The sequence below is a fragment of the Anomalospiza imberbis genome, chromosome 1, assembly GCF_031753505.1.
Source record: "Anomalospiza imberbis isolate Cuckoo-Finch-1a 21T00152 chromosome 1, ASM3175350v1, whole genome shotgun sequence".
Classification (NCBI taxonomy): domain Eukaryota; kingdom Metazoa; phylum Chordata; class Aves; order Passeriformes; family Viduidae; genus Anomalospiza; species Anomalospiza imberbis.
The window spans coordinates 145,914,547-145,941,161 of record NC_089681.1 but is presented as its reverse complement, the minus strand read 5'-3'; the positions used below and the strand labels follow the sequence as shown (position 1 = coordinate 145,941,161).

Genomic DNA, 26,615 nt, shown 5'->3' with positions numbered 1-26,615 from the left:
CCTAATTTGCCTAAACAAAAGAGAATGAAATTTGGTTTTAAAGGACCCAACTAATATAGAGCCAACAAAATTTAAAAAAATCAAATGCGAGTACAAATGATCACATCAGAAGAAACACTTATGTCAATTTCTGCAGTATTCTGGTTTTAATTTGGTTTTTTGTTTTCTTATGTTGGGTTTTTTAAACGTAAGACAAGTTGCTCACAAAGCAATCACTAAGGCATGTATATAAAACAGCCTTTTTTCACTTGAGAAGTTCATTAAATAATTTAAAAGGGGAAGTCTTTTAAAGGCTGTAACCTTTACACCTCACCAAAAAAAGGGTGTAAACTGTCGCTCGATTTTACTCATACTGTGACCCTGGTTAATAAGAGTAATAATGTGTATGAATATATGTACATCTATCTGAGAAAACACACACACACACACACATATATATAAACAAATATATATATAAATATAGACACATGCACAAAAAGTACTGTTGCAGGTGAATATTTTTAGTTCTTCCCACATTCCATGGCCTCCCTGTTACATCTACATTTTAAATGATGAAGGATGACTTTGTGGTTGAGGTTGGCAGGGTACCCACATTCTATTCCCAGTAGACAAATTGTAGCAAGCCCTGAAGGCTGATAGGTCTTTTCTCTCAATCATAGGTTGACTAGATTTGTTTAGGAAGAGTAAATTTTTTTTTTTTTTAATACTTTCAGCATTTTGTGGAACTGGAAGAAAAAGCAATGATTTTTTTTTAAACTTTGTACATTTGACAAAATATTGACTTAAACACACAAATAAAACGGCAACAACAACTACAACCTACACACAAAGCATCACTTGTTTGATTCCTTACATTGAAGTTGACCTCCACAGACATTTGGGCTTCCAAACCTGCCCCAAACACCCCAGATTCCATTGGGGGCAGCACCACAAGCCCCAGACCTGTTTTGGAGAGATTCTATGAATTATGCTGAAAAAATACTGTAGATTGCAATCAGAACATTAATTATGTCATATCAATTTAAAAGATCAACCAATTGGATTCAACTTTCTCCAAGGCATAGAGTAACCCAATTGGAAAAGAACTCAAAAGATCATCCAGACCAACCTTTCATGGAAAGGGAGCCTAGATGAGATTATCTAGCACCCTGCCCAGTCACATCTTGCAAAACTCCTGGAGAGACCAATTCCATACCTCAAATACCACATTTATATAGTGTTTGTTTTGATCACTTTGCTAGAGTGCTGCATTGGGTAACAAAAGTCCAGAGGCTTTGAGCTGGCAGAAATCCCCCTGTGAGTGCCCAACCGCCCCCTCCAGCTGTCAGCACCACAGCAGCTTCTGAACAGGAACACATCCCATAAACAGCAGGATCATCTGTTTTGAAGGTTGGAGACTGAAGTCTTGTTTCTTGGCAACATTCAGTAATTCAAAGCACATTCTTATGTGTTTCATAAAATGTCTTTTTCTTCCTTTTGTAGTACTTTTAAGCCTCTATGCATTTTGCAGTGAGAACAGGTCTGGTGGACGGGTCCCAGTCCCAATGTCTGAGTTGGCTCCCCACATGGACCTGGGCAAAATTGTGCTTTGCTGTGGCAGGTCTAATGAGACCTGATAGACCTAATATAAGAGCTAATAATACTCCCACTGATTTATCAGCAAGAATCACTCTTCCACACCAGGCTGTGCAGCCACATTTGCAAAATGCAGGAGTATCAATTTAGAACAAGCAGGTACAACCACAACTCCTCTTTATTTATCATGAAAAGGAAAAAGCATTAATGGCTGTTCCAAAAACTTTACTGTTTGCATGTCTCCCCTCCTGGCTGTTCTTTGTTGTTTTTTTAGACTACACTCTATCCAGAGGTACCACCTTTTAACAGAACATACAGTAACAAGTATTGTTCAGTGAAATTCTGATATAAAGATAATAAGACAGCATTAAATAAGGAAGCACCAAGAAACCTGAGAAATCATTTGGCTACAACACCAGCATTAAGTATGACAAACAGCAGCTTTGGATCTTGATCAACAAACAGCCAGTGGTTGAGGGCTTTGCAAACAACTCCAGAAAGGCTTTCAACCTTGTCCTTGTTGGATAGCTCTGTAGAGCTCCTGCCAAAGATAATCCTCCCCTACAGCCCAGTAATATATTCCGAAAAGAGAATGTTATTTACTTTAGGATATGTTAATTACTATTTGTGTGTGTTATTAGCATCAATTTCTTAAGAATGCAAAAGTTGTCAGCTATTTTGGAAGAAAAAAAAGGAGGAATTGCAGCTACAAAATACTTCTGGGTTTATCCTCTCCTAGTACTTGAATTAAAACATTATGAGTGTGGCATAATATACCAGCTACAATGTCCTAAAATAGAATAAACATTTCCATCCACGTACAGCTCAAGATATTTGTTTCTCCAGGACCACTGCCTCTCTTGATTGCAAAGCAGCTTTTGAAAATAGATTTCTCAGTCCCCCAGCTTTCCACTCGAATGCTTCTGAAATATGCCTATTTAACAAGTTGCAGGAGGACCTTGGGGACCTCCTGCTGAAACTCTGATGGCACACAGACATTGCAATAAACTGGCTTCCATCTCAGCTAAAGCTTTTTTATGAAAGGTTTTTCCATACAGAATTCATTCCTGGGTGTTCAGAGTCTGACTACCTCTCTTCAGAGCATCAGTACAGATTTCCACTGAAAGCTTATCAGCAGAGACTGTTTCTGGGAAAGGAATAAGAGAAATATATCTCACTTGAACTTTGCAGGGCAGCCTTTCACTGCCTTTGGAAGCTACGCTGTGAAGTCAGATTTTTGTGTAATGCACTGACAACATCTGAAACATCAGTAGAAAAGGAGCTAATTTGGTTTATTTGCTCTAGGGCAGGAAGAAAGGAAGCAGAAGGCATCTGGAAGAAGAAAATTAAACCCCTACAACTGCCTGGAAAACACCATTTTAAATGCTAGATTTCAAGGTCATGGAAGGAAGTGACCCCTGACTGGACTATATTTAAATGCACTATGAAGCTCAATACTGTGCTTATTTTTAGGCAAGAATAAGAACTATTCCCCTTTCTTCTGCACAAACTTATTCCTAACAGGCATTCTATCCAAAGAGTCATCCAGGCCAACTCCTAACACTGACAGGAGCACAGTATGGGGCTATATGGCTGCCTACAGGAACACTTTTCTTTTCCTATCACCAAAGAGAGATTAGCAGTGCATTTCCAGGATGGAGTGTCCTTCCCCAGGTCCAATTCCAACATCTACTCCACTCAGTGATGATCCAGATGTCATGTCAGACTCTACATTACAATCCCAGCTGAAAGGCAAGTCCAGCCAGTATCCCTCAAAATGTCTTAGGTTTACCCTGTGGTAATTTCAGCTGTGGTCTTCCAAGCCAGAGCTTGCCCAGACGAGTGTTTCAGAACCATCCAGAGAAAAGTGAGCACCAGCAACATCCGCTAGCTAATGGTTAACCTTTCTGAATCCATTCCTCACTTTGGTTTTACAAAAATTAAGAGGTTTATCTAACTTAGTGCTCGAGTTTGAGCTTCATGTGCTGAAAAGACAAGCATAATGCTCTTGCATGATTATTGGATCACTGGGAGAAGAAAAGGTGATTCACATGCTCGAGGTTGAAACAAATGGAGGTGTCCAAGACAGAAAGGATTTTCTTTTCTTCCTTTCTTCCTGCCCCAACATGAAAGTGCTTTGTGTGGTTGGTTTTCATCTTTTTATGTGTGGTCTCATTTCCAGGCCCACTTCCGAAAATTACCGAACAAATCCTTCCTGCTAGGAAAGTAAATTTCAGAATAAAAAGCTGGCAGCAGTCTTGATTACTCCAGCCCCTTTCCTGCAGCACATCATGGTGGTGGATTTTGGTCTCAGTGACATTCTGCTGAAGCTGTGACGTGCTCTGGACTGTACTGGGGTCCATTTCTGCCTATGGGGTGTAATAAATGTTCTGTAGATCCTTGTAGCACGGAACCTTTGGAGATGGCAACTACCAACGCTGACAGAGGAGCACCTCTTGGAAAGAACTGGCATCAGCCATGGAACAAAAAGCAAACACAGCTCTTCAGGGATGTATGTCCAAGTTCCTGTCTCTCACAAACATCCCTGCACACACCCCACCAACATGCTCATGGCAACCAGTGCCACTGCACACAGAATTTTTGAGACATTCAGTTTGTTGTCCTAAGCAACCACCAGATCAACTTGTTCCTCCAGACGTAACCACAAACATTCAGCAGATTAAGCTAAGCTCTCTGGCCAATTTCAAGTATTTTTTTTTTTAATTGAGGAAAAGAGGTAACAGGACAATGCAGAGCAGTTCATATTGATCTTATCCCACTACTAAATTTCTGCAGTTTATGAAAATCACTAAGAGGTAGTTTCTGTGTCAGCTACTCAGAAAGCTGTACAGCAAGTCAGTGCCTCTAATACCTTACAAAACTAGTTGTAAGTCATAAGCTTGATGCATGGCTTCATCTACAGCCACATGCTCAAAACAAGGATTGCATCTGAATCTAGTATTTTGCAATTGCTATTTTAACAACCTGTTTTAAGTTGCCTTCAAGTCTTGCCAAACAGTAATGAGAAAGAGCAGAAATTTTCCAAAGCTGCGTCTGCCCAAAGAGGAACTATCTGAGAAAACTTCAGCCAAAATATTTAAGCCATTCCTAAAAATGTTGCAGAGAATATATCCATGTAAGAAACAATTTTCTGGTGAATTTTAGAGGGAGATTTCTAGCTCTTCCTTGGTTTAAGAGTTATGACTTGGCAGGACAGACTGCATAATGCAAACATTTCTGTTCTCTGTACAAAAATCAACCTAAATTAAACTACTTTATACAGGGATGCTTACATTGAACAAGCACTAGGAGCAGTGGAACTGCAAAACTGAGCCCCTTCAAATAAGGGGAGCGAAAATGTGGGAGATAATGTGGCCAGACTAACAAGTAAGCAGCTGTGGTATCTGAAAATATCTCAAAAGGAGCAAGGGATTGAGAGGTAGAGGACAAAATCTAACACTTGCTGGACAAGGAGACTGAAATTGAGTTCAGACATCCACAGAATGGAAATTGGGATTAAGAAGCACACATGAGGCAGGGACAGAGCAAAGTGGCTGAAGGCATAGGATGTGAGTGAGACAGCTTTACTGAGAATGGGCAAAAGACACTTCACATCCTGTCCACCTCCAGAAGATTAAACAGAATCAATTCCTCCTGGAGAAAGCAACAGGACTGGGTGAACTGATATTATGAGCAGGAGTCAGCTAAGACTGAGACACCTAAGATGAGGTGTCTCACCACAAATGCCTACATATAACCTAGTGTTTGAATTCCCAGGATAGAAAATAGATATAAAGGGTGGCATTCAGTGGCTGAAATAGAGGTCCTTATTGCCATCTGAGACTACACAGGTGAGGGCACAAGGCTGACATCTGCCACAGCATCTACATAGGGCCTGCACTCTATGGGAAAACACTTCACCAACTTGCCTGAAGTCTTTTGGCAGAAAATATGTTACTGTTTGTGACTGATATATCCTCTCCAGAGAGGGAAGAGCAGCAGTATCCCAGTGTCAATGAGGAAAGCTGAAGGCCTGGCAGGGTACCTTAGCTCCAGTGGTAGCTTACAGGCTTTAAATGGGCATCCTAATGGATCTGCAGAAAAAAAAACAAATTGAAGTTGGACAAGCTACTTGTGCCCAAACATTTCTCAGCTTTTGAGGCACTGACTTTGTAACCTTACCAATATTCTTTCAACACTTCTTGCATATTCTTATATAAAGGCCTTTTATATGAATTTGAACTGGGGTAGCCAGATGCATCTGATGAAATTCAAACAAATCTTCTTTGGTTTGTGATAGTCCATTAAACAGCACTAGGCATACATAATGCTCAGCATGTTCTCTACAGATAGTTACCTTTGCCAACGAAAGCAACCCCAGAGATGGTTTTCCTAACCACTAAAGACAAATACGCTTAAACAAATGGTTTATGAAATCCAATAGCAAGGCACTGAGAGCAAGGCCAGTCTAGTTTGAGTTCTCTGCCTCCTGTTTATCTCTCCTTGAGGAATTCAAACTGAGAAGTCCTTGTGTAACTCGTGAAGACCAAAGAGGAAGCTCAAAGCACCGTGAAAAGGTTAGTGAAGACAACAACTGGAAACAGATACGTGCTTTGCACTATGTTAATCATGAACAGTTTTTGTTTGAAATCTCAAACACAAGATCAAGCAGTTCAGGCCCCAAACCTGATGTGGATATTTGGCAATCACCAACCTGTGTGCAAAAGAATAAAGAAAACCCTGCTCTTTGTCCTGCTGTTAGAGCTGTTTACTTTCTGGCATGAGTTTGCAGTTCCTGAGGTCTTAGAATAAGGTCTGTAACCACAGATCTGCAAAAGTTTGAGAACTGTACAAGACCTTGGGCCAGCAGTTCAACAAACAACTACAAAAGAAGAGCTCAGATCTTCAAAGAGAAAGAGGAAGGAAATCAGCTGTTAGCTAGCTTAAAAAAAAAAAAAAGAAAAATATGCAGATGATTTATCGCTTACCAGCTTACCTAAGAAAAACTCCCAACAACCAAGAGCTTGTGAGCCTGTGAGACACCGAACACATAATGTTTAAATTTCTCATTAAAAAAAAAAATGGCCATAGAAAGAAAACTGTAAGTACAAATAAACTTCCTTGTGAAAGCAGCATCAGCGTGGGCAGTAAAGAAGTTGTTGAAGTAGAACAGTGTGGCAAACCTGACATTGCTTGGACTTGAGGCTCTAATCACTTTGCCTTGCACACGAGTCTCATATCTGTTGTTAACTTTAATGAGACTTATGTGCCAAAACTGCCAGGAGAACTGGTCCTTAACGCTCCTCACTGCCAAACTGTTTCATTAGGAAGTATTTCCATGTCTTCCTGTTGAAGTTTCAGTCAGCAGTACTGACACAGACACAGTGCTGGTGACGAATTCTCGGATCTGGGAGCTGTGGTGAGAGAAGGGCTCGGGTAGATGCAACACTTGTGCCAACGAGTGTGACTAAAGATCTAAAGTTTGTTACCTCCTGCTTGCCTCTGCAGTGACTCTGGAAGAATGACTTTCTCTGCTTTTCTTTCCTTAGTTTCTAAAAAGGAGAAGCATTTGTCACTGTCTCCCTGGTGGAGCTATTTGGAGGATGAATTAGGAACGTGTTTGTAGGACTCAGGGCGTGAGAAGTTTTATTTGAATGTTACTCCTTATTAACCCCACCAGCATTTCTCTGAACTTTGATGGTAATCTTTGGCCTTCAAATATTGTATGTGATTCCATAGAAATGAATACCAGGTGAGCAGCTTCACCACGTTTTGCAGTGGCTTAATGAGTATGTTTATAGTAATGATCTTATAAACCCAGAGTAATTGAACAACAAGCCACAAATCAGTTGCAGCCTGGAAAATCCTAATTTGAGGCCACTTTCTGCCTCCATCTGCATAACATTTTAAATTTGTTGCTTTTCATTTTAATGCTAATTTACCCTGTGTGTTTCAAAGACTACTTCAGCCTGTTGGCAGCTCAGGAATGGGAGCAGACCTGCTGCTCCTTGGCAGCAGGTGAATGCCTTGGCCCTTGAAGGGCTGTCCAGATTCACGTTTCCCCAGCAGCTGGCAGCTCAGCCAGGCCCCTTTGCTGCAGAGCTTTTCTGGGGGAAATTCCTAGCTTATTTTCCAACTGAATAGCATTTTGGCTTCAGAGTTTCCTTCTGCTCCCAGCACCCTGAGGGTGCTGCCATGGCTCCAGAATTCAGATCTTTTTGGCTTGAAGGTGGCATTATTTAGGAATTATTCAAAGACCTTTCAACCATGTAGGATAAACAAAGAGAACCAAATTACCATTTTAAGGTGTTGAGGTACTACAGGCAGGTAGGATGATTTTCCCAGAGTTGTTCTTAGCTGCTATAGTTGATACAAATATTCATTTAGTTTTATGTAATACTATTTGTGGTCCAAAATATCCATGAATATCATGAGGGAAACATAACCTGTGGAGTTTGCTGTTGTTGGCAATGTAATACACACTCTGGGTTGCTATTGATATTAATATATGATATTTGTTAGCAAACAGTATTTATGTTGTGGATCATTTTGGGCTTTCTTGGCTCCTTCACTAGCAAAGCTCAGTGTCATTTGGGACAACAGTAAACTGAATTCTCTAAACTAACTCAGCGCTCTTTCAAACTGAAAATGCAATTCCTGTGAGTTGAGCTGGTGACAGCTCTTCAGCAAAAACATGTATTCTGTTTATCACTAATTACAATGCTCTAAGATCTCCTAAGTGAAACATATTGAGTTATATGTGGGCTGTCAATCATGTCTGCCTTTGCTCATGCTGCATTCCTACATAGAAAAATAAGCTAAATTATAGATTGTCACTTCCTTTAGTAGCTCTTACAAGAAATGTGCATATCTCAGTTGCTCAACCTCTGGCCAGTAATGATGCCTATAAAGCTTTACATGGGCGTCTGACATGTTTTTCTCAGCATGTCTTTGTGGATATGGATGGTAACTTTGGGATTTTGCCTTGTTTTTCTCATATACATCTTTACTGGGGTGTTTGGCTTACTTCAGCCCCTGAAGAATAAAAATTTATCTCATAGGCTTGATCTACACGGCAACAACACTCACACTGAGAAGAGATGTAATCATGCTGGAATATGTGCATTTTAGGATGTGTTTGGGGTAAATTGTATCCTGTATGTGAAACTAGAGTGTGAGCCTAAGAGATGGGGAACAGATAGCTAATGAAGACGATGGTTAAAGGCTGTGTTTTATATGTGTGTTAGTTGGCCAAGCAAAATTATGAAAAGGCAGAAATAAGAGGGGGCAAAAAAAGCAGCAAGTAGAAATGCAGGTAAATGAATTATTACCAAAAATCAGACAGTGAATTGACTGCAGTGTATCAATAGTTCAGCTAAATAAAAAGAAGTACTCCCAAAAGTTACACAATTTAGTAAACTGCAGTGCATCATAACCAGATGAAGCTGTTTTTTACATATCCACTGCTGATTAAGGCAAGAATGGCATTGCTGAGATAACTTTGTTTCATATCTGAAAAAATTCCTGTATGATGCTGCTTGGAGACATCTGCTTTTGCACTGGGGGAAAAACTGTGTGCTTGCAAATGGAGTAACCTAGAAGAGATGCTCCCAAAGTAACAATACAATGTATTAAATAACTGGGAAATAATATTAAAAAATTAATTTGAAAAATTAAACCATTATTCTTTACTATTCTTTTATGAGTTTGTAAAAACCATGATAGATTTATAAGACAATTGAAATATGGGAGGGGAGGAAAAAAAAGGAGAGCAGAGAAGAAAATCAAAGAAAAGTTTTTCCTGTTTTATCTTGGGATGCCATATTCTCTCTTCTGTTGCCTGCTTTTTTTATCTCATCTTGTTCCTTCAGTGAAAGCAACAAATCAAAAAGTTTTGGTTAGAAGAAATAGCAATTAGCAAAGAAATAGCAAGAATATCAAATTCAGTTGAAATATATTAGTAAGTGGTTTTGGGGTGACACAATGGCATTATCCTAGGGATATTGTGGATTTTTTTCCCCCAAGGGCATCTGTGCATTCCCACTTAGAGGATTCCCACTTGGTGTGGAGCTGTAAACCTCTTATTGAAATGTTGTACAGCTACAAGACTGGGCCTAAAAAGCTGAGGTTGCTGAGCTGGCTTTGATTTAACCTTTCCGTGTGTGTGACAGAAGTCAAAGTTCCCTGAGTGTGGAGAAGGTCATTTCAGAGCTCACTGAGAGAGCTTGGGCTGTGTCGACTCCTGAAGAAGCACCTAGTGCTGCTCAGTGTGATGGGCTGAGGGGCAGGGATTGGGACAGGCTGCCCTTTAGTGCCTCTGTGAAGGTCCACACATCACATCCCTGCTGAAAAAAAACCCAGTGTCCCCTTGAAGGGGAAATTTCCAACTTCAGCAGGTTAGAGAAAGAAGGGAGACAATACCTAAAAGGAAGCAGGGAGCAGCTGGCTATTAGCCAGGCTGCTAAAAGGGACAACTACTCCAGGATGAGTCAGTGACATGAAACTGCAAAGAAACCCCAAATGTATCCAAATGGGTACATTAGGAGAGCTGTCAGACAGGCAATTTAGGCTATTTTGCCACTCCACAAGACTTCCGTGAATCTAATTTTAGATCTTGTTTGTCCAGACCATCTTCAAAACACAGTGCTCCAAAAGGGAGCAGTGCAGAGAACCAGAGGAGGATTATCCCATATGGTCTATGTGCTGATAGAACTGGGGGTTCCAGACTAGGAAAGAGAAGACAAGAAATAAACATATCAGTGGTTGGTCAAATACTCTCCATGGTCACTAAGGCAAGAACAAAGATAAATTAACTTAATTTGCAGGAAGTAAGATTTAGGTTGGTCAGCAGGGATAATTTCCTGTCAATATGACCACAAAGCAAGAGACAGCCAAGGGATGCTGAAGAACCTGCTGCTTTGGGAGGTGGTAGATCTTTCTAGTAAAAGCTTCTATCAAAAAGAGCTTAGCCAGAGATGGTCTGATAGTTTTGGAGGCTGCATCTAAGTTTTGTAGCATCCCACACACTTCACTTTCATGGAAAGGGTTGTCTTGGATAAGGGAATTTGCAGCATTATCTCCTCTTCCCATCTGGATTCAACAGAGGCAGAGCTTCACCTGAACATCTGTGTGTGCAAGGCCAGGATGGGAGAGCTGGTTGTGGAAGCACCATCTGCTGCTTTAGCAGGCATTCCCTCTTTTCATTCATCCTGCTGGATGTTTGTGACCTACCTGCCATCCATGGCCTCAGTCCAGTCCAGCTGCACCAGTCCTGCTTTAATGCAAGCGCCTGGACTTAGTGATCTCCTAGGATCCAGAATGGGAAGCCACCTTCCAGAGGGCATGTCACAACAATGGGGCTGAAGACCTTGGCTTTGATTTCATAAAGGCTGAATCCATTTCAGTTGTTTTCTCCCACTACAGACAATCATGAACTATCTGATGATTCCCAGCAGGAATGAAATATAGTTCTGTAACATCAGATCTGGTTTCCTTCACCCCATAAAACAAATGGAAAGAAAAATATATATTTGAATAGTCCTGATTTTAAGTGTCCTAAGAGCCCTCTCACATGCTGCAGTCTTCAATATATTCTTACAAGAACAAAACCTGTAATAATTTTTTTTTTGCCTTTCCTTCAGTGCTTAAGTATTCAATTTGTGGTACCAAACTACATTCCACAAACAGGACTCTATGCAAAGTCTACAGTTTTCAATAAATAACATAATAAAGAAAATAACCCCTGAAGCACATGAGCTAACACGTACATACTGGCAGCCACTCTTGTTCCTTCAAACACATCAAATCCACTTTCCCTGTGCACTCAGAACTTCAGGTGAGATTTGTGAACAGAAGGGGTTGGGCCATCCTCTGCTCCCACAGTGAATGAGCAAGGTGCTGCAGGTGCCAACCTTTGTGTCTCAATTCCTCTTGTCTGGCACCAGAAACATGGCATTATTTTAGCAGAAACTGTACTTTCCCTCCAGCAAGACCCAGGGATCACCTGAAGGAAAGAGAGCTCCAGAAAAAGTGCCAAGTTCAACTCACAAACAGGTCAAGTAGATTTTCTGATCAGATCTCTTTTTTATGCTAGGTTTACACAGCAAAATGCTCCAAGCAGGCTAAGATCCCACCCAGGCTGTTCATCAAACACTTCAGCTACCTCTAAGCGTTCTTGCAAAACCCTTTCCATTTCATTTAGTAAGAACAAACAAAGAGTGTCCATAAAGTCAATCACAGGCTCAAGAGCAAAAAGCTTCCTGACTCATGAATGTTCCTCAGCCAACAAACTCTTCTTCATCTTCTCACGGGTTATGGATGGAACTGGCTGAAGGCTGGAGCTGGAAGAGGTGAACTGGCTTTGGCTGCACTGTAACACCAAGTCCCAGCACTGTCCCTATGGATTTTCCTTCACACGCTCTCTGGGTAACACTGAGGAAAGCCCTGCTCCACCACAGTGGGCTTGCTGTGAAAATATTTATATAACAAAGAATTTCTGAGAGTGCAAGGGTGAAATATGACCCTGGCATAGTACGACATTTAATAATTAAGCAAGTTTTGGAGTTTCGAGGTACAGAAACACTGCCCTGATGAGTATCAAAGTAGTAAACACTGTCTTCAAAAGGGTTTTGTTACAAATGTGGAAGTGAAGAAAGAGAATTCAAAGCAGCCAAAAATGTAAAGCTTTCATTTCAACACAATTCTTTATTCCTTTTGTTTTAGCTGGAGAAACACAGGCAGAGTACAATGCCCAACCAGCCATGCAGCAACCTGTCCAATTTATAGCAGTGCTTGGCAATTTAAGATTTTCCTTCAGGTGCTGACAGTCATGATGCAAAAGAAAAGCCACATGACTGATTACAGCCTGCACTCTCTGAAAAGACAAAATAAAAGAGAAATGGAGAAAAAAAATCCCTGTTTGGCTGTCATTTGGGAGCTAGACAGAGAGATTATATTGTTAAATGTCCATCTTCCTGTCCCTGATGAAAGCATTTTTCAGGATGACAGTAAGGAGAGGCCATTGTGGTGACAGATCAGGGCTGACAGCCATAACAGCAGGACATGCTTCCTTTGGCCCCCAGTTCCCAAATATCAGCTGCAGATTTTAACTCTCGGGTCACCAATGGTGGATCCCAGAAGTGGTGCTGAGCCCGTGGTCATCTTCTCATTTAGAAATGCAGCCTTATTTCAACCAAACAAATTTAGATTCATTGATTCCTAATTTTGGTCATTTCTTGGTTAGCAATTATTTTCCTAAAGTAGTTCTTGGGTACTTCACTAAGCCTAATGCATTCTTTTGCTCTCAGCTATACTTCTGTAAAAAAACCACATTACTTCAGAAAAGTTAGAAAACTGGGTAAAGCCTTCTGTTCCTTTTTGGAGGGAGGAGAACAAAAACCAGGTTTACAGTCTGAAACTTCCTGTACCAAATTTGAAATTTTTAAATATGGGTCAAATTTGCAGTGTAAGCAGCTTAATTATTCTTTAAAAGCACAATCTGTTTTCCTAAAGTTATCCTATACTGCATTATACAAGTAACCAGCCCAATTGTACAAGGGATGCTGAGAAAAAGAGAATAAATTTTCACCACAGCCACAGAGACTGACAACTGCTGGAGGCATGTTACCAGACATAACTGACAAATTATTTCACCTGCTATTGCAAATCCTGCATTCCTAAGTACTTTAGACAAACCTCTTAATCCACCACTTGAAACAATTCCCAGGCTGAAGCATTCAAATCAAAGCAATATAAAGTTAACCCTCAACAAAGAAAACTCACAGCTTTACAAAGACGTGCTCTACAGCAAATTTAGCTTGGGTCAGATATTTGCAAATTAATCAAACCTGACTGAACTGCAAAGGCTGAGATTTTTCTTTTAATGAAATAACTAAAAGGAAATGAACAGTTAAAAAATATTAAGATAAAAATCACACAAAATAAGAAGCCACAAAGAAACAAGAACTGTCAGCCGGTTATTTTTAATAAAACCCAAACCACCAAGGTATTGCTATAAGGTAAAAAAGGTAACTCATTAAACTGACAATAAAAATAGATTAATACAGCCAGAAAGTTTTCCTTAGCTGTTTTAAAATTAAAATATGTGTATATAAACCAGGTCAACAGCAATTCTACTTGTGAATTAAGATACTGTTGTGAATTATAAAATCTTCCCAGATGTAGGTTACAATTCCTCAGTCCTGGCAGACTGTATTATCAGGCCATCAGGTCAGGAATTAAGAATTGCCTCTGTCACTGATATACCTTCTGACTTTTATTAAAGCAAAGCAAAAATCCAGCTTTCAGTCCTGTGTAAATACAGGATATAAAGCCAAAATGCACTGAAAAGACAACCTGTGTACTATCATCTGATAATTTATAGTCTGTGTTTGACAAGGATTTACTAATGCTTATTTAAGCAGATCTGTGCATGATTCAAGATCATAAAACAATTCAAGGGGGAAAGAATTTCTAAGTCTTTAGACACAGCTCCTACTGAAATTAGGGTCAACGGGGAACTTCAACCAGGATGCACAGGGCTTTGGCCAGCCTTGTCTTGAAAACCTCCAAATATTCATAATCTTTAAGATCTGAAAGAAGCAACTCCTTTCAAAATTACACACAAGTTCTTGTCTCAAAACAGTGGTTTTGTGTGATAATCCTCTAATTGTCTCTTTCATGGAAGCATTTTATTACTGTACTGAACATATTTTCTTATCACCTTCTCTCTTTTACTTCAGCAGGCTCCAGACACACCTGCAGTCTTAAAAATCCCAGATGTTGCATTGATGATAGAGTGACATTCTGGGCATATGTAAGCTGGAAATGGAATTTCCTCAGGTTTCAGTAGAGCTGGTCACTGGCTAGTGGACCCCAGTATGCAGAGAAAAATCCCCAAACTCAAATTCTTACAAGGAATTATTAGGGTCGATAATTTTATTCATTTTAATGGGACAAACTGTATTTTCAGCCACATATCAGTTTCTTAATCAGCAGATGAGTCTAAAAGGCATTTCTGTAAGATCTAAAGCAGGACTGTGAGATCAGAGAAGAGTTCAGGTTGGAAAGGAAGGACATAAATCTTTGTCCCAAACATCAAGCTTTAAACGTGGTTAGCTATAAGGTCAGACAAAGGGTTTAACAGAAAACTACCCCCAAAGCTTCAAAGTGACTCTATAAACACCAAATATCTCAGAAAAATGGGGTGAAAAAGGTTTCTAATTCAATCTCATCTCAGGTTTTGGAAAACACGATTTGGAACATTTAGCTTTGGTTACAAAGGAAAACAGACATTATTGGGTGGATAGTGAATTGTTTTGGTGTTATATAAGACATTGGTTAAAAATCCATGTGACTTCAAAGGGAGATTACACAAGATTATAGACCTAGGGTGAAATTCTGGCTCTGATTAAAATCACTGGCAAAAATCCCACTGCCTTGACCACTGCCAGGATTCTGCCTCTAACATGCCCTTGTTTTACCAGGCAAAGCCACACATGCAGACCCAGATGCACCTTACAAATGCATCTCTCTGCAACAATTAAACTTGGAAAACTTTTTTTTTTTTTATCTCCTCCAGAGCTGCGTGGGGATTTTTCTTATTTTTAACATAGTCTCTCTTCCACTGTAGATTTTTCTTTCTATACAAACGAGGGAGATTGAATGTAAACAAAAACAATGGAACTGTCTGGAGAAAAAAAGCTGTGACATGGATTTTTCTGTTGTTTTTGAAGTTGTGGCTTTAGAAATAGCATGGAATACAGAAACCTTCCTCCCACTTCACTGCCTTTCCCACTACTGGTGAAGCTGGAGTGACCATGGTCCAACTCCAGCAGTGGCATAAGGCTGGTATCCTGCCACACAGGAGCGTGCAGAGCATCCTTTAGAAAAGCACCCTGAGACAGGGCAGACCTGATCCAGAAATCCAGATCCTGAGTGCTGAGGTGGGAATATTGCTCACAATGGCATTTCATCTGCATATCCACATTCTCCCTTTAAACAACCACCTGCCTTTACCACAGAGATGCTGCCAGGGGAGCAACTTCATGACTAAGAACAACTTCATAACTTCAGAACAGTCTAAAAGCAACAACTGGAGTGTTCCATGTGCCACAGATAATGTTTCACATGGAGGCTGGCAGCCCAAAGGCAGTCAGATTAGAAGTAAATTCTGATCCTGATTTTTACAGCATTTCCTCGTTCCCCCAGACAAATCCTGCCTGACTGTTCCAGGGTGCCCTGCACCAGCAAGTTAATGAGCATGAGGCCAACACCTCTGCAAGTGATCAACACAGCAGCAGAGAGCCAGGCAGGCACCTTCCATGCTGTGTGACAGGAAACCACCTGCAGCTGTCAGTGCACGGCTGCAGACACGCACGGCACAGCCCTCTTGGATGCTGTGGGGAGATGCCTGCTCTTCCCAGCAGGTGTAGAGGTTATGTATTATCATATATTCTCCCTTGCCAGGTAAACCCAAGGCATCCTGCCTTATTCTGGCAAAAGACATGGTTGGAATCCATTCCAACACCACCATTCGTTTCCCTCATGCTTTCAACAGAGCCCTGCTCTTCAGCAAAAGGTTTCCCCAGATAAAAAAATGAGTCTAATGCTCATTTACATCAGAAATGTTGACACAGTTAACTGAGTAATGCTGGTAGAGGCCTCTGAAAATATAAATCACTATAGTGTTGAATTATTAATCTTGGTTATTTTTGTTTATGCAGTGCTTTGGGTTAGGGCTCACAAAGGCAAGAGGAGATTAATTATGACTTGTCCCAAAAGCAAAATAGGAGGACATGGAACACCCTCAGTTTTGGTCTTATGCAAAATCACGGTCACTTAGAGCAGCCTGAAGATGCTGATATCACTGAGCTCACTAGGCAGTGGCCAAGGGTGCTCCAGTGAGCACTGAGCACTCAGCCACAAGAGAAGAATCAGCCAGTTCCTGCCTCTCAGCAGCATGGACCAGCTCCCCAAATGTATCAAATGCTCCTTCTCAGACTGGCCCAGTGACAGACCTTCACATGTACACAGCTGAAAAGCATCAACTTAGGAAAGAACCTCTTCCCAAATCCACAACCCTGCATTTTGTCATAAAGTTTGCTTTTTGTCATCTGCTTCTGTCAGGAACTTAACACCAGAATTTAAATTGCTGTTGCTGTGTTAAGAGAAAATATCAGAGTCTTCAGAGCAAGTTTTAAATGCAAGCAGGGTACCCTTCTGTGCCCAGTGTAAACACTGCACAACTGCTGCCCTGCTGGGCTCTGGAAGGAGCAGGAGAGGCAGCTGCAGGGCAATGGGTGCTTCACTGTGTGTGCTCTGAACTGATATGGAAAATCCAAGTTCTCTGTGAAATGACACCCCTTGTAATACTGGATATGTATAGAACACAGTATGTGAAATACAGGCAGCACTGGTGCTGCTTTTTGAGAAGTTAACTGTCTGGTTTCTCCAAAAGGCCTGTAGGATCCACAGGTTGGTTTTTTTTTTCCTTTCCAAAACAATCAAATCATAGACTTAAATCTGTCACAGGCATCTTGCACTATAAACACTACTCTCCAAAAGTACTGACATCCTTGCACATGCGTTGCCCAAACTAGTGAAAGAGCTGAATAACAAGAAAAATTAACCCACTGCTGGCAACAAAGTCAGTAATTTTTTACCTTGATCATATCTCCCTAAGGAAGGCAGCACTGCCCTTTAGAGAACCTCAATACAAAGATTATCAGAGCAGTTTAGATACCTCTGCAAGTGAGACTCTGGCTCCCGGAGAAGCAGAATAAGGTAATTTCCTCAGAGTATGGGGGTATTAGCTTAGATCTCTTTGGCTGAACACACTGTATGTGCTAGTCAGAATTAAAATGCTTGATTCAACCACTATCTTTATTTGGATCCAAATGTTCATAAAAACAGCAGGGATTTTTTTGTTTTTAATCTTGCTGCAGATGGAAATTTCCATACTACAGTTCTGCAATGACTGTAAACAAGAGGTTTCAACACCATCAGATCTTAACCTTTTATAAGAAGAGTGGCTGAATATTCTGTAGGGAGGGAGATCAGGGCAATCCAACAAGGGCTTTGTGCAAAAAGGAGGAACTGAGACTGAAAGCTACAATTCTGCTGCTCCCCATTTTTAAAGTCTAAAGAAGACAAGGCAAAAGGCAGGGGGAGGGGATGGGAAGGAAAAAAAAAGATAAAAGGCCACTAACTTTGCAGAACTTAAAACTTTATTGTTAAAGTCTGCATCCACTCCTTAATACAGTATTATATATTAGTTTTCATCTGAGAAAGTAAACAAGTAATAGGAGAAAAGCCTCTACAAATGCTACAGGATTCCTCCCTCTCCCACACCTCCTAGTTCACGACACTTCATAGACATTTTCCAATACTGGTTGACTTCGATTCTGAGCCATGACATCCAAAGCATGACATATTTGGTGTTTTTTCATTAACCTGAGGAATGAACAGGGACAGAGTTTGCTTCCTAGAATAAAACCTTTCTCAACCACATTCCCAAGCTGCTCTAAGGGAAAAGGAGCAGATAATGCTGAGCTTCCACATCCATGCTCCATATCCCTCCAATTTGTTGCACATCCTGGAGATGCAGTGGCTCTGCTTCTGTCATATCTTTAACAGATCATGTTTTCACATGTACACAGGAAAACACAGGGTTTCTGCATTTCCAACCCTTGTGCTCTGCACAGCAGTTGATTTTTAAGCTACTTCACAATTTGCCTCAATCTTCAGACATCAATAGAGGGATTGAATGTTTAAAGGGTGTATTTATATAAGCAGGCCTAAGTTATCTAAGCAACAAATTGTCCCTGCCACACCTCTCCATGGAAGCAGCCAGGCAGATTAACTTTGTTTTCCCTCTAAGGAAGAATAAAGTAAAATAATAATAAAATAATAGTTTTTAAAACCCCAATATATACACACCTAACAAGTTTCAGGGTGATTTGGGGTTAAATCCCAAATTCTAGGTCTTCCTTAAGGCTTAAATTATAAATCAAGTGCAAAACTGCCAAAACCTTGCGTCATATCTAGCAAACACAGACACATATTTCAAGTGCAGAAAGAACATTTCAAACCCTTGAAACACAACCAATCTGTTTAACAAACCCACATTCTCCAAGCAGAGATGTTCTGGTTCATGACTTCTGAACCTTGTACAGAGAAGTGACCCAGCCTTGTGCAAAGTTGTCTCCACTGGAGAGGATTTCCCCCAAAATCTCATTTGGCCAATCCCACCTTTCATAAGACTTACCAGACTCATTTACTGACTTGTTTATCAGGCTCTTTTCACAAAATACTCTAGCTATGCTGTTACAGGAGTCTGAACAAAACCAAATGTTGAAAATTCCTTCCATCCCATTTTGGCCAACAAGGGCCTATCATTTGCTCCCTATAGTTTCCTATCCACTAATTAAACAGTGCACCTCATCTGCATTGCACCACTAACCATGCAAACTCAACCAACCACCTGTCACACTTTTGAATTGAACTCCATGATCACAGCACCACAAAAACCAGCCATTACAATGTCCTTTCAAAATCAGATTAATCTTCTTCCTTGCAGTTGTTTTTGGGTTTTGGTGATGGTTTTTTTGTTGTTGTTTGTTTTTCTTAAACCTAACAGGAGGGATCTGGAAAGCCTGGTTCTTTATGAGTACCAGTCCCTTGAAATACTTGTTCAAGATTGTACACAATGTATAGTTTTTGATTAATATATACTTTTTACTTACTTTTGAGTTCTGTATATCATACTAGGCTTGGTTTTACTAACCTGGCAGCGATACCTGTAAGTTAAATTTTGTATTTTTATAGCATTAACAGGGATACTTTTGGAGACTATTTTTGTTTTTTTAAAAACCAACAAAAACAGTGCCACATGGAAAAATGGCTACTTTCATACACTTGTGAGCAGTGACTATGGTTTGCTGCTGAATTATTGCATAGATTGGAAAACACAGCTCCAAGAAAAGATCTGTAATTGTTTAGTGGTTGGGCTGCTGGCAGAATTCCCTGCCTGGGGCTGTTTTTATAAATAGGCCTGAGGACAAACAAACAAGCTACTAATAACAAGTCGACTATTACGTTTTGAAGCAGCCCTGCTTTGTGTTGTCCAGCACACAAGAAGCTCAGATGGCAAATATAGCAAAATCCAGGGCAAGAAGTAAGGATAGATCATGCCCATGTCAAAATTTTAGTCCGCTAAAATAAACTCAATCTGGGGGAAATACCAAAATACACAAGGCTATGAACACCACGTGTATGGCTGTGCTGTGTCAGATCGCCATTTCCAGGATTACTAGGTATCACTAGGAAATGAGGTAAAATGGCTCAGTAACAGCCATCACCTACTCCAGAAAATATGGTGAATTCTCCAAGTCAGCTGGTCTTGCTTTTTCCACGAGTTCTTTTCATCATGTCCTACTCAGAACAACATCAACGATCTGGACACTATTCAGAATATGCTGTTTGACTCTGAAAAAATTCTCAGGTTTATCAGAAACACAAAGGTATCTCATCACAACCTTTACTGGAAAGCTTCTCATTCCACAGATGATCTGGTAGCTACTCGTCCAAGAACAAAGGTCAGATTTTCTGCCACCTCTACTTCAGGCTGTTCATCTAATCTCATCACACTGCAAATTTTTTTTATTTCTTTTAATGTTTTCTGAAGGTAATTTAGGATTCCTAGCTGAACACTCAAACTCATTTACTTGTTCTGCACTACCTTCCCTTGAGAAAGATATTCTTTCTTGGATAGCATCCTCTGCTATTTCATATACTTCTTTCTGTTTCAGGAAATAATTACATCAGTAGAAGGTATTTTTTACCTTTGGCGTAGGAAGCTTATTTGTTACCAATCAAATCCAAGCCAGGGGAGTTTGTATGGGAACAACCCATCCTGATACAGTAACTCTTCCAAAGAGAGCAGCTAAAGTAAAATTGCTTGGAGGAAGGTGAGGAAAATTAGGGCCCCTTACCTTTTACATTTCTCTCCTGCTGCTTATGGATCTTATCTCTGTTACGTGGAGGATGATCTTCACCAGCCTCTATCTGGCTTCCTTCACATAGACATCACAACTTTTCTGACTGCTGCCCATCTTCTCTGCTAAGCTTCCTCTCGGAGTGGCTTACTTTTTCTTTCCATAGCTGTTTTGATTTTCCTTTCTTTTGTCTTTTGTATCTTCCTTGGAGAGCGCTCTTTATCCCTAGGACCCTCCTCAAAGACTTAGCAGCTCTCTTAAGTCTTTCTTGATGTCATTCAGCATTAGCAGCTTAGCCTTCGAAAACAAATCCTCTTTTTTTGCTGATAAGAAGAGCCACTTACGCTCTTCCTTCCCCTGGGTTTTCTCTCTTTGGAGGGAAGACCTCTCCAGTTCTAACGCCACTCCATGAGGTGACGCAGGCAAGAACACGAAGTCCAGTGGACCATGTGTAATTGCGAGCGAGGTGAGCACTTTCCCGCTAATACCCAGAAACGACGGAGTCAGCACGGATTAAGGCAACAACGAAGCACTCAGCATTTCTGGCAGCACGCTGACGCATTTCAGGGTGCGTGCTGCAGCCCCGGGGGAAGCAGCAGTAACACCACCAGGACAGATGAAAGGACTCTAGGTAGTGCTAAAAACAAAACCAAGCCAAGCTAATGCATTTTCACAGAAGAAAACATTTTTTTTTTTCCCAGAAGAAGAGTTCTATCTGGCTGGTAGAATATTGGTTCTAATAGAAGCAGAGCAGAAAGAGGAGCTGGTAGGAATAACAGGCAGGAGCAGCAGCTGGTTTCTCTCCAGAATCACCAGCCACACAGACACAGTTCCCTTGGCACAGCAAATGCCCCCCCTAACAGTGCCCTCGTAAATCAGCTTCACTGCCACCAGTTTAATTTGTACTTGGTTGAATTTTGTATGGTTCAGAGTCTGCAACACAAAACTATCACAGCTTTCAGCAAAGCTTAACTTCTCCCACCTCCATAGGATGGTGGTGGGGTGGAGAGACAGATTCCCTCTCCAGGGAATCTTGGCAGATGAGCCAAAGGGAATGCCAGGCCAGGGGCTGGGCAGGACCTGCTCCCTGGATAAATGGACTACTACAGGGCTGTTCATCCAGCAATTTTGCCACAAGCACTAAACCCATAAGAAAAGAAAAAAACCCAAACTTTACTAAAGCTTAAGCATTACCTAATCAATTATCTAAACATTTCACTAGTAAGTATACATACATGCAAAAGGCTTTGTTCCTGAAATCCTGCTGTTTCTCAGCAGGTATTTAACAGCACAAGAAAACCTTCAGAGCACCTACTTACACAAGAGGGGACGAAAATGACATTCTTTTTCAGCATTAACAAATCCAGTAGTTTCTGCAAGTTTCTGCTGCCCTGCTGTACCACAGCTGTTCCAGCCCCACCGTCAGCTTTAGCCAATTGTAAGTCATCAGTTTTCAGCACACAATGCAGCTGAAAGCCAATTCTGCTGGTAGCACTGTTGGAAATGAATTATTTGCCCAGATCTTGTATTAACCTTTTATTTCCCTTGAATATCACCACTGAAAAAGGACAGCTCACACCCTTCAAAGAGACCTGAGAAAAGAGATAGTAAAAATAAAACTTAAAAAAAAATTAAGGTGATAGGTCAGGGAAACAGGGAATAAGAAATATAAAGTGTAGCATAAAAAAAAAAAGGAAACAAAACTTTAAAAATTATTCCAAGCATTATCAGCATCTCCAGCCAGCTGAAGAAGACTCTGAAAAGGAATCCCAGCAACTTCTACTTTACATGAGCTCAGTTTCTTTCAAAAAGTATGCACCCCATCAATAAAATAAGTGTGGAAAGCAGGTTACCTTGAACAGAGGGAGACAAAGTGTAAGCAGGTTTAGCTCCAAAGGTCATGTTGTTTTAGTCAAACCACCCAACATCTACTCCATCCACTTGCTCTAGTCACACTCTACTGTAAATTTAAAGCTCTAGACAGCTACTCCTGCTGCAAGGAGGACAGATGTAGTCCTAATTAATCATGTAAACCTGTTAAATACTGTCTTAACCACTTGGTCAGGTAATTATTTTGCCTTAATGCATAAAACTGATCTATTTTCATTCACAGTTCTGCAGCAAGAGGTCTATAGGTATAAAACCTGTAGCTACACAAATACTTAGAAAACAACTCCTGTCTTTGGGGGCTGTAATTCAATAAAAATAACAGGTGTTCCCTTATGGTATAAATTTTTTCAAGCTAAGTTTTAGCTAAAATTAAGAATAAAAAGAAAAATTTAGAAAAATACATTATTTGTCAAATAAAAAATATATAATATGGAATCACAAAGATCTGTCACTGTCATTATGACTGTGAAATCTGGTAGGGTCTTCTGGTCTGTCTTATGCCATCTCTGTGAGACTCTACCCAAATTTGGCCTAGCAATAAGCGAGACAGCTGTGGGAGACATCTCAATTTCTTACTAAATTCTGCCAAGAATTTTAGTTTGCACCCAGAAAACCCTTGTTACCCCCTTTACATCCCCTTGCTGTTTTTCTTTGCCACTCAAGTGCCAGCTAACATTGCTGAGAAAAAGAGGAAGGCTCTTGTGCTCTCTCTTGCTGGCATGCCGGGCATCTTGGAGGACAACAAGGAATTTCAAGTCCCCAGTGCAAAGAGAAGGAATAATATTTCCATGAAACAACTTCCTGAAACCTGGGTAAACAACAACAGGGTGTTAAGCTAAGCCAGGCACCTTGGTGATGATACCAAGATACTGGGCTCACTCCCTAAGTGAAACATGAGGATCTCTCATGAAAAGGACTGGATAATCTGAACAAGTGGATGAACAGAAATCAGGTTAATTTAATCAATTTAATTTAATTATTTAATTTAGTCCTTAATTCCTCATTTATGTATTTAAGGACTATAATTTTGTCTAAAACTTGAGCACTAAACAGCTGGATAGAGACAAACTGAAGTGCACCTGTCTGAAAAGGTTAACTGGGAGCTGTCATGGTAATGTTGCTATGGATAAAGCACAGATGAGAGCAGGCATCAGGAGGCCTCCAGAACAGATAAAAAGCTTTAATCCCATATTGATATATATAACCAGAGTGAAAGCTCATCTGGACTAATGTGTACAGTTCTGGTCATCTGCTCAGGGAAGGTTAATTCAGCTGGCAACAGGTGCACCAGCAGGCTGTTTTGATGATGACAGGAACAGAGATTCTCTCTCATGGGACGTGACTGAAGGAGCTTGGCTCGCTGGGTTCCGCAGCTGACAGCTGATAGTGTGTGTGATCCTTCTCCTCAGTTACATAAGGTGCATAAACACCAACAAGGGAGAAGAGATAAGGGACACTTTGGTGGGTGCAATTAGAAAATGGAAAATTATTGTGCATAAATTGAGGTTGGATATTAGGAAGGGGAAAAAAGAGTGATGTTCTGGAGGAAAGCTCTAATGAGAGCAAGAAACATCACCACTTTGCAAACTGATGAAGTTTATTGCAGGGGAGATATGATGGCACTGCCTAAAGGGTTTTCTACAGGAGGTAGGAAATAAGTGGCAAGTTAAAGGAGCCTCTTTCTTGCTTTAAGCAACCCCTAGAGCAAGAAGGGAAATAAAGAATAATTATTTCCAGCATTTTTTTCTAGACTCAAGAAATTCTGATCCTCCTGTTGAGACCCAATAACTGACTGATCTCCAGAAGAAAATCAGCTCTGATGTCTAATGACTGAAAGATGAGGAAGGGCTACAGACATGGGAAAGAAATCATTCTAGGTATAATGTGAGGGTGAAGATAAAAATATATGATGATTCAGCAAGGCTAATTCTGAACTGTTTTCTAAATCTAGAAAGAGTCTGGTACACAACCTGTGGCTACATTCTATGTCAGAATGTGACCTTTTCCACGTTCAGAGTGTGATAACCATCTTCTTTGGCTACACCTGCATCAAAACATACTAGATGTGTCAGAAGAAATCCTTGCTCCCTGATGCCATGGTCCTTCTCAAAAGCCTCAGATCAGATGTGCCCCAAGCATTATATGCAAAAAATACACATGGAAATATGGGTGTGTGCAGGCACACCCACCTACACATGGGATACTGCTCATAAAAATGTGCCATCTGTTTATTTAAGAGTTTCAAATGTTCCAAGTTTTGATGAAGAACTGTATAATGACTCCAAATGGGAATCAAGAGGATCCTACCTATGCAAACTAACCAACACGCAGAAATTATCTTTGTAGCCTACTGAACAACCTGGGAAAACAAGAAAGCAAACACTGTTTCTGTGAATCTGAAAGAAATTTCTTTCTAACAGATTTGAAAGAGAAGCCCAGAAAGAGGAAGGAAGAGCTTTAAAAGTGAAACTACAAGTAAACAAGGACAGAGAAAGAAAAGAAAAAAAAACAACTTCCTGAAAATGGATGGGAAAGGCCACCTAGAAATGCACAGCACTGGAATTTCCAGCATTTGACCAGCCACCACCACAGTCCCAACTTTCACCTGTCTCAGCCACCTGGCCGATTTCTTTTATCACAATTAGAAAACACAGACCCTCACTGGGGGAGTTCTGAAGGGATTTGTCACCATCCCTGCAGGTTCCGAGCACAGTTCCCACGGTGAGCTCCCTTCGCAGCACAGGCTCCTCCTCAGCTCTCCCCAGGGCTCAGGGAGCAGCCGGCTCTCCAGAGGCTTCAGCTGCTGCAACTCTGGGACTCTGCTGACCTGCCTTTGAAAAGAGTGGGAGTAGCTTCCGCTGCTGCCCCAGCAGTGCTTTTAGGAGCCCAGAGCATGCCAAAACACTGCCTGCCCTTGCATATAACTCGAGTAACAAAAGCGCAGCTGTACTCAGTTGAAGGCAGGGCGATGCTTTCCCACCCCTTATTTAACACTGGCTTATTTCCATCAGCCGTAACAACAGTGAATGGCAGGGAAGGGAGGTTTTATGGGGAGCCATAGGCTCACAACCCTCTTTGATTTTGCTTCAAGTGAGTCAAATTGGCTTCGTCCACAACTGAAGGCAGTAAATGTACTGACACAGAAGTCTGGCAACAGATCTCATCCCAGGTAAACTCCTGAGGCCAAAGGCAGGCACATTATAGATCATTTTATATAGGGAAAGCTCCACACAGTGCAGAATCAGGAGTAGAGTGGGCCAAGACATCTGCAGTGCTGAATTACCTACAGTGGCCTGGCTTTAAGCATGATGGGTTTTTAGCCTACATATAAGACTAGCCACTGAGCTCTAGTTTCCAGCATGCTACAGTCTTGGGCAAATTACTTCTTAAATTGTTTCTTTCCAGGCTTCACATCAGAAATAATGATACTTCCAGGACAACATTAAATCAATCATTTCTCCTAAACTTTTAGGAATTTGCAGAAGGAAGGACATGGAGGGGGGCAGTGCATTAGGGTTATTATGTTGGCTCTTCCCCAGGCTTTCTTTCGAGTAGAGTAAAACCTGAAACAAGAAATTCTTGGATCAAATACTTGTTCAATAAAAACCTGGATATCGTCCAAGAGTCCACTTCTTTGGTGAGAGCAAATAAAGCAGGTCTCCCAGTGCTTCAGGTGTAAGTGAAACCTTGAGTGCACAGGAGGTTGATATTAGAAGGCACACTTGTCTGATAAGAGGCTAAACTGAATACTATATGGATAATAAGATGAGACTGGGGGAAATCAGGATCTTGTATGTGTCCAAGAATTGACAGTTCAGTGACTGGTAATACTTTACATTCCTGATCCAGATTATTTAGGGCACTGATGTTACTGGGTTCACCAGGAAACAAGCCAGGGCCAGTGCAGGCAGGCAAAGTGCTACAGAGGAAATTGAGTTTACATGAAATGAACAAAACCATATTTCCTCCAGACACAGAGAAGTAAACTTCTTTTTTTCATTCAGGATCTCACAACAGTTTCCTTCAGAAAAAGAATTTTTACTCTAAACTCTGTTCCCCGCTTGGCATTTTTTGGCAAAATCCTCCACATCATGTAGTCCAGATAAAGTAACTTCCTTGAATTCCAGCATAAATGTTCCTAGCACTGCTAAACAC

At 40.8% G+C, this 26,615-nt stretch overlaps 1 protein-coding gene and 1 long non-coding RNA gene across 2 annotated transcripts in view; both read right to left on the bottom strand.

Annotated features, from left to right (window-relative positions):
- The window catches only part of PRKAG2 (protein kinase AMP-activated non-catalytic subunit gamma 2), a 210,604-nt gene that overhangs the window by 167,025 nt on the left and 16,964 nt on the right, over nucleotides 1–26,615 (bottom strand). The window lies entirely within an intron of this gene.
- Nucleotides 9,360–11,304, bottom strand: LOC137463673 (uncharacterized). The gene is made up of 2 exons (XR_010993960.1): nucleotides 10,693–11,304; nucleotides 9,360–9,440 (listed from the first exon to the last, which is right to left on the bottom strand). It is a non-coding gene; the product is annotated as an uncharacterized lncRNA (long non-coding RNA).